This window comes from Triturus cristatus, chromosome 8, assembly GCF_964204655.1.
Source record: "Triturus cristatus chromosome 8, aTriCri1.1, whole genome shotgun sequence".
NCBI lineage: Eukaryota > Metazoa > Chordata > Amphibia > Caudata > Salamandridae > Triturus > Triturus cristatus.
Window position 1 is genome coordinate 679973241 of NC_140591.1, and position 7891 is coordinate 679981131.

At 39.5% G+C, this 7891-nt stretch overlaps 2 long non-coding RNA genes across 2 annotated transcripts; one reads left to right on the plus strand and one right to left on the minus strand.

The window, feature by feature from the left end:
- Positions 1-578: 578 nt before the first annotated feature.
- LOC146802536 (uncharacterized) lies at positions 579-1141 on the minus strand. Its single transcript, XR_014967410.1, has 3 exons — positions 1082-1141; positions 940-992; positions 579-855 (listed from the first exon to the last, which is right to left on the minus strand). It is a non-coding gene; the product is annotated as an uncharacterized LOC146802536 (long non-coding RNA).
- A 368-nt stretch (positions 1142-1509) lies between these two features.
- Positions 1510-2072, plus strand: LOC146802537 (uncharacterized). The gene is made up of 3 exons (XR_014967411.1): positions 1510-1569; positions 1659-1711; positions 1796-2072. It is a non-coding gene; the product is annotated as an uncharacterized LOC146802537 (long non-coding RNA).
- The last annotated feature ends 5819 nt before the right edge of the window (positions 2073-7891 follow it).

The following is a 7891-nucleotide window of genomic DNA, read 5'->3' on the forward strand; positions in this document are numbered from 1 at the left end:
CCGATGCTGGGGTGATGCTGAATGATACTCAGGTCTTGCTGAGTGATGATGATGTGGTGGTGTACTAGTGCAAAGGCTATGCTGAGTGATACTGATGTGGTGTTGAGTGAGGCTGTGGTGGTGCTGAGTGATGCTGTGGTTGTGCTGAGTGATGCTGTGGTGGTGCTGAGTGATATTGTTGTGACAACAATGAGGGTTCTGGCTCCAACGCAGTAAGGCTGCGCCAATATAAGATTCAACAAAAAAATGCCAGTACTGCACTATGATTAACTCGTTTTTTATGATTGAGTAGCAATCCCCAATTCAAGACCAATCTTATAGTCTGACTTCTTTTGAAAAAATCCTTTTATTTTAATTTTTAGTCATATAATTATTTGGATTATTCAATTTCTTTAAACAAAAATTGAGATGACAACAAAAATAGAGACTTGAACAAAATATATACAACAACGTATAATATGTACAAAGACATGGGCAATGTCACAACTTTCATATAATGTGATATTCAGTAGACATATTCAACATTTGAAAGACAACATTAAGTGCACTTAGGGACATAAACAACAAGACCTAACAAATTGACGAAACATTGACAAATATTCCTGTTCATGGACAAGAGAAAACGCCCTGTGTTGATTAAAGTTTTTTTGAAAACAGGTGCGGATTCTGGTGATTAATAAAGAATTTATTTGTTCTTAATTATCATGTAATAGACCATCCAATAATCTGATTTTTAAGTTTGTAATCCTGGGGAGATTGGTCTATTTGAAAGGACGGAGATAAAGGGAACAGGGGTCGACGCGTTTCGAATCCCCTAAGTAACAGGGATTCTCATCAGGACCGTGAAGATTCAATCTATAAAAGAAATAATAAAAACATTCTGTCAGTCATACTCAGAACACTCAACTTCAATCTATCAAGCAAACTCTCAGATCATACCTTTGTCATGTGATTCAGCAGTCGTTCTCCCAATGTAGTTATTTGGAATGGATCTGTAATATTAAGGATTCAATGGACTTAATAAGGTTGGAGTACCGAATAGAAAGGAAAAAAGATGACTTGCGTAAATCAGGGCACTCACATGTAGATGCGGTGTGTCCGCGTGATCAGTTCCTTCTTGTCGATTAAATCAGTCGATTCTAGAAGGAAGAAAAACCTTTATTTGCCTCGGCAAAACAGGGGCAAGCACTGGCGACTTCGTGAGTGAAATTGGCTCGGAATTGGGAGCATATAAGCACGCTGCGCGTCTGATTGTGAAGGAAGGGTGTGTCCAAGAATGAATAGGAAGCCGCCGTAATCTAAACGAATCTGAATGCAGAAGTACTCACATACTTCTTCGTGAATGTACGCAACCGACTGCAAGAACTATTTCATTCTTGGACACACCCTTCCTTCACAATCAGACGCGCAGCGTGCTTATATGCTCCCAATTCCGAGCCAATTTCACTCACGAAGTCGCCAGTGCTTGCCCCTGTTTTGCCGAGGCAAATAAAGGTTTTTCTTCCTTCTAGAATCGACTGATTTAATCGACAAGAAGGAACTGATCACGCGGACACACCGCATCTACATGTGAGTGCCCTGATTTACGCAAGTCATCTTTTTTCCTTTCTATTCGGTACTCCAACCTTATTAAGTCCATTGAATCCTTAATATTACAGATCCATTCCAAATAACTACATTGGGAGAACGACTGCTGAATCACATGACAAAGGTATGATCTGAGAGTTTGCTTGATAGATTGAAGTTGAGTGTTCTGAGTATGACTGACAGAATGTTTTTATTATTTCTTTTATAGATTGAATCTTCACGGTCCTGATGAGAATCCCTGTTACTTAGGGGATTCGAAACGCGTCGACCCCTGTTCCCTTTATCTCCGTCCTTTCAAATAGACCAATCTCCCCAGGATTACAAACTTAAAAATCAGATTATTGGATGGTCTATTACATGATAATTAAGAACAAATAAATTCTTTATTAATCACCAGAATCCGCACCTGTTTTCAAAAAAACTTTAATCAACACAGGGCGTTTTCTCTTGTCCATGAACAGGAATATTTGTCAATGTTTCGTCAATTTGTTAGGTCTTGTTGTTTATGTCCCTAAGTGCACTTAATGTTGTCTTTCAAATGTTGAATATGTCTACTGAATATCACATTATATGAAAGTTGTGACATTGCCCATGTCTTTGTACATATTATACGTTGTTGTATATATTTTGTTCAAGTCTCTATTTTTGTTGTCATCTCAATTTTTGTTTAAAGAAATTGAATAATCCAAATAATTATATGACTAAAAATTAAAATAAAAGGATTTTTTCAAAAGAAGTCAGACTATAAGATTGGTCTTGAATTGGGGATTGCTACTCAATCATAAAAAACGAGTTAATCATAGTGCAGTACTGGCATTTTTTTGTTGAATCGAGTGATATTGTTGTGGCGCTGAGTGATGCTGTGGTGGCCCTGAGTGATGCTGTGGTGCTGCTGAGTGATGCTGTGGTGGCGCTGAGCAATGCTGCGGTGGCCCTGAGTGATGCTGTGGTGGTGCTCAGTGATGCTGTGGTGTGCTGAGTGAGGCTGTGGTGCTGCTGAGTTATGCTGTGGTGACGCTGAGTTCGTTACACTATGCTTTAAAACAGTTTTGTAAGAGGAGCTGATTTCTGTGTGAAGCGCTATAATGCCCTTGGTTCAAGCTTGCGCTGTAACTATGCGGGACAGGCACGTGGGTGTGGCGTAATGTAATGTAATCGGACAATATCAGGTGAAAGCACTACGTATTCACAGCTCAGGGAGTGCTTCTTCTTATGAGAAATCTCCTAATATCACACCTGTTGCGGCTAGGGCTGTGGATGTTAGAACTGGGTAACTAAGTTAGAATCTCGGCTCAGGCGCAACATCTTGTGATTCCATGCAAATCGCTTCGTTACACTTTGCTTAAAAACTGTTGCGTAAGGGGAGCTGATTTCCGTGTGAAGTGCTATAATGCTCTTGGTTCAAGTTTGTGCTATAATTATGCAGGACAGGCAAGCGGGTGTGGCCTAATGTAACATAATCGGACAATATCAGGTAAAAGCACTACGTATTCACAGCTCAGGGAGTGCTTCTTCTTATGACAAATCTCCTGATATCACACCCGAAATGAAAGCCCCGTGGGGTGGCAGTCCCCGGGGCTTGGGGGGGCCTTAGACGCTCTCATTAATCAATCACCGGGGAGGTGGCAGTCCCTGGGGCAGCTAGGGGGGATTGGGGCCCCCCACACCTTTTTCACTGCCCCTGGGACCTGGCCCACCCGGGGGCTTCAATACAACGATGCGCTTTGTTTTTTAAAAATGTTCTCGGCTGGATTTGCGCACCCAGCATGATTTCGGCCGATTTTTTTTTTTTTAATTCTTTTTGGGGCCCCGGGTTCCTTGTGGGACCCCCTGAGCAGGACTAGGGGGTCAGGGTGTTTCTACCGTGCCACCTTTTCTTGTTTTATGTGTTTCTTTTTCTGTTTTCTTGTGCCTCGGTTACCGAGGCACAAGATGGCTGCCAACACTTCCTGGTTTGGAGTGTTACAGCCAATCACAGTGAAGCTCGTGCTCGGGACTTAGGCTATCAAAACTTCTATTTTTCTAATTTCTCAGCAACTACTGAACAGATTTACTCCACTTAAAAAAAAGGTCGCTTTCTGATACAAGCACTACCTTTTTACCAAATTTGGTGTAATTCCGTTCAGCAGTACGGGCCGTAGCCGTGTCTAAAGTTTCCTATGGGAAATAACATGTAGAAAACACATTTTGGGACCCCCTTTTTTCTCGGCCCCCGCTTGGCGAATCACCCCAAAACTTTCAAGATAGGAGCTGACCGGAGCAGGCGATACGTTTTGAAAATGTTGCGAAGATTCATCAACCGCCGCCAAAGTTATTGGGAAAACAAAAAACGAGTTTCCTATGGAAACTAGGTCCTAACTATAACTACCTTCTGGTGACCGCCAGTAGGTAGTAGAAAGCAGAATATTATGAACATAACAAAATCATAATCAAATGTATCCTGTGGTGTCTCAACAATAATTACTTCATGTTTGGTTCTCAAATGTACAAACAAACAAGAGGCGTAGCTATGGGATCTTGCTTCTCCCCCAGCTATGCCTGTTTAATGGTTGGTTGGTGGGAGGAGCAGATCCTCAAGAAAATTTGGGCTCAACAATATACAGGTCATGTTAAATATTGGCTGAGATACATTGACGATGTTTTTGTCGTGTGGCAAGGCAATGAGGAGGAGGCCACTTCTTTTATTGAAAATATCAACAATAATGAAGTAAACCTTAAATTCACTTCTCATGTAAATGAAAGAGAAATTGATTTCCTTGATGTCAAATTGTTTATTCATGAGGGCACAATTCACACTACCCTACACAGAAAGGAGACGGCAGGGAACTCGACGCTACATGCGTCAAGCGCCCACCCACAACACCTTATACAAAGTATCCCATATGGGGAACTCCTTAGGTTAAAAAGAATTTGCAGCACCAAGGAACAACAAGAGAAATGCACCAATGAGGCACTCATAAGATTCAAACAAAGAGGGTATGACACACACACTCTTAAACAATCAGTCAGTAAGGTCGCCCAGAGATCTAGGGAATCATTGTTGGAAAATAACAATCTTGAAGCTGAGCAAGCATTAGAAACCAACACCCCTAGATTGATCCTTACCTATAACCAGCAGGAACGACAAATCAGGTCCATTATTAAACGCAACTGGCCCATTGTTTTAACTGATGCTGTCATAGCCCCTGACCTCCCCAATAACCCCACCATCACGTATAGGAGAGGGATGTCCATGAGATGCCAGTTGGTCAGAAAAAGTCCGGAATACATAGCCAAAAAATCCACCTGGCTACAACCAAGACAAGGGTTTTACAAATGTTCTTCATGCCGAGCATGTAGATTTGGAGAGACAACCACTAAATACATGACTCCTTTCAGTCCCATTGAGTATAAGATCAAAGGCAACCACAATTGCAAAACCGAATACGCTGTGTATGTCCTGACATGCACCTGTGGCCTCAAATATGTAGGCAGCACGAAATTGCAAGTGCATGTCAGGATTTTACAACACCTACGAGCTATCGTCAACAATGATCCAGCGTACCCGGTTGCTCGACATTTTAAAATAGTCCACGGCAATGACCTTAAATGTCTGAAATACTTTGTGATTGCCGCCGTCCCAAACCTCCCAAGAGGAGGCAATCGAGAAAAACTACTCCGTCAACTTGAATCTAGAATGATAGTTGAACTCGATACCAAACATCCCAATGGGCTTAACAACACTGAAGATCTCCACAATTTTCTATAGTACTGTTCAACATTATGTTTTTATATGAAGACTTACTGTGGGAATGTTTTATAATAATTCTTTACTTCTTTTTAGGAGTTTGTATAGAGAGTTTTTGTAGAAGGTTTTTACAGTGGGTTTTTATATTGTATCTTCTCAGGTCATTTTATATTTTAACATGATGTCATTTCCTTAGCTGCTAATATATGTAATCTCCCCCCCACCCTGGTTTTTTCCTCCCCTTTTTTCCCCTTTTTTTGCACTATAAACTTTGTGTAACCCACAAAGTATTTTGCACTATTTGCACATATTCTCCAGCACCTTACTATTTTAGCGCCTCGCACTTTAAAACATCCAATCCAGATGTTATGATAGCCCTCAATGGGTTACATAAATATGCATTTTTGCACAATTTCGGCAGATTGCCAAATGGTTGTCTGTGGCATTAACTTTCCAGTATGCATAACTTGTTTTTATGGTCTGTTTTGAGATACAACATTCATGTTGTTAAACCATTTTATTCAACTTTAAAATGGTATTTTGGGCTTTTATATATATATATTTATATTTTTTATGGCAGAGGATTTATCCCAACGCAGCCACTTTTACTCAGACATTCCATACACTACTGGATCCTTGCATAGACTCAATATACAACATATACACAAAATTCATGTTTATGTATGTTGTTTTATATTTTAGGCATTTACGCATCCATTTTTGACAACATTTGCAATGTATGTATACATGTGAACAACTTAATTTGTCGATTGGGACTCCAACTGCATTTATGTCTATGATTGTGAACTTGCCAACCGTTTGGCAAGTAACCTGCGCTAAATGAAGGTGTTGTCTATGTCTACTATCACGTGACAGAATAGTAAAAAAACGCACTCACACAAAAAAGCAATTTGGGTATAAAAACTGTTGGCGGACTGCACTTCCGCATGTGAACAAGGATACCCTGTTATCCGAAACGCGTCGTAAAGCTGTAACTGAATAAAGACCTGATTTTGCCACAAAGAAAACGGGTGTCCGTGACTCTCTCTTCGCTGTCTTGCCGGATGGGAAGCGGGAAGAGCTGGGAAAAGTGTTTTGGATATATATATATATATATATATATATATTATCTACTGGCGGTGCATCAGATTATCACATGGATGATGTCATCAGTGATGTTATTTGAGATGTCACCGTGATGTCATCCATGATGCCACTGACCATATCATGAATGATGTAATATGTGATGTCATCAGCAGTACATTGCGGGTGTGCGAGTTCTAGTTAGGTGAACTAACTATAACGGCAACATTTCTATGATTTTGTAGGAGTGAAATGTCCAACTAACAATAACGTCCCTGAAACCTGTGTTTTTTCAGTGAATTTCTAAGGTTTTTTAAATGCTAATTCCTAACTATAACGGGCCTGAAACCTATGTTTTTTTCAGTGCATTTTGAAGGTTTTTTAAATGTTCATTCCTGACTATAATAGTGCCTGAAACCTATGTTTTATTCAGTGAAATACTAAGGTTTTTTAAATGCTAATTTCTAACTATAACATCCCTGAAACCTATGGTTTTTTCAGTGAATTTCAAAGATTTTTTTAAATGTTATTTCTAACTATAACGGGCCTGAAACCTATGGTTTTTTCAGTGAATTTCTAAGGTTTTTAAAATGCTAATTTTTTTATTCTAATATTTATACAACCTTTTATGTTTTTCTGAAAATTGAATTTTTTTTTAAAGATATTTTCTAACTGCAATATTCTATAATTATTTTCTTTTCTCTTGTAAGTTAATTATGTATTGTCCTATGTCTTTTAAAATATGGTTTTTTTCCCAAAATTATTGGAGTCGCATACCCATCGTTCACCTATGACAGTGGGTGCGCAAATTCATGCCGCCATATTAGAAAAATCGAGACGGAGCAGTGTTTGGTTGGAGAAGGGTGTGTGGCCCTGCGTAACGTCACATACGTATGGGATCGCTTTATGTGCGCGATTGGTATGTGACCGGTGCGTGGTGCATTGCCCCGCATAACGTCATATACGTATGGAATTGCGTCATATGAGTGATAGGTATGCAACGGGCGCGCGGTGCCGGGACTCGCATGTCATCATATAGGTGCCAGGTCATGCTAGGTGCACGACTCCCGTAAAAAATGTTATGTTTTAAAACTATATGTATATAGCTTTAATGTAAAAATAATATATTTGTACTTGTAATAAAGATAATCAGTGATGTCATCAGTGATGCCACTGACCATGCCATGAATGATGTAATATGTGACATCATCAGCAGTGCATTGCGGGTGCGTGAGTTATAGTTAGCAGAACTAACTATAACAGAGGAATTTCTATGGTTTTGTACGAGTGAAATGTCCAGCTAACTATAACACCCCTGAAACCTATGGTTTTTTCAGTGAATTTCGAAGGTTTTTTAAATGTTAATTCCTAATTATAACGTGTCTGAAAACTATGGTTTTTTCAGTGAATTTCAAAGGTTTTTTAAATGCTAATTTTTTATTATAAAAGTAGTTATACCTATGTTTTTTGTACACAATTTGAAGATTTTTTTTA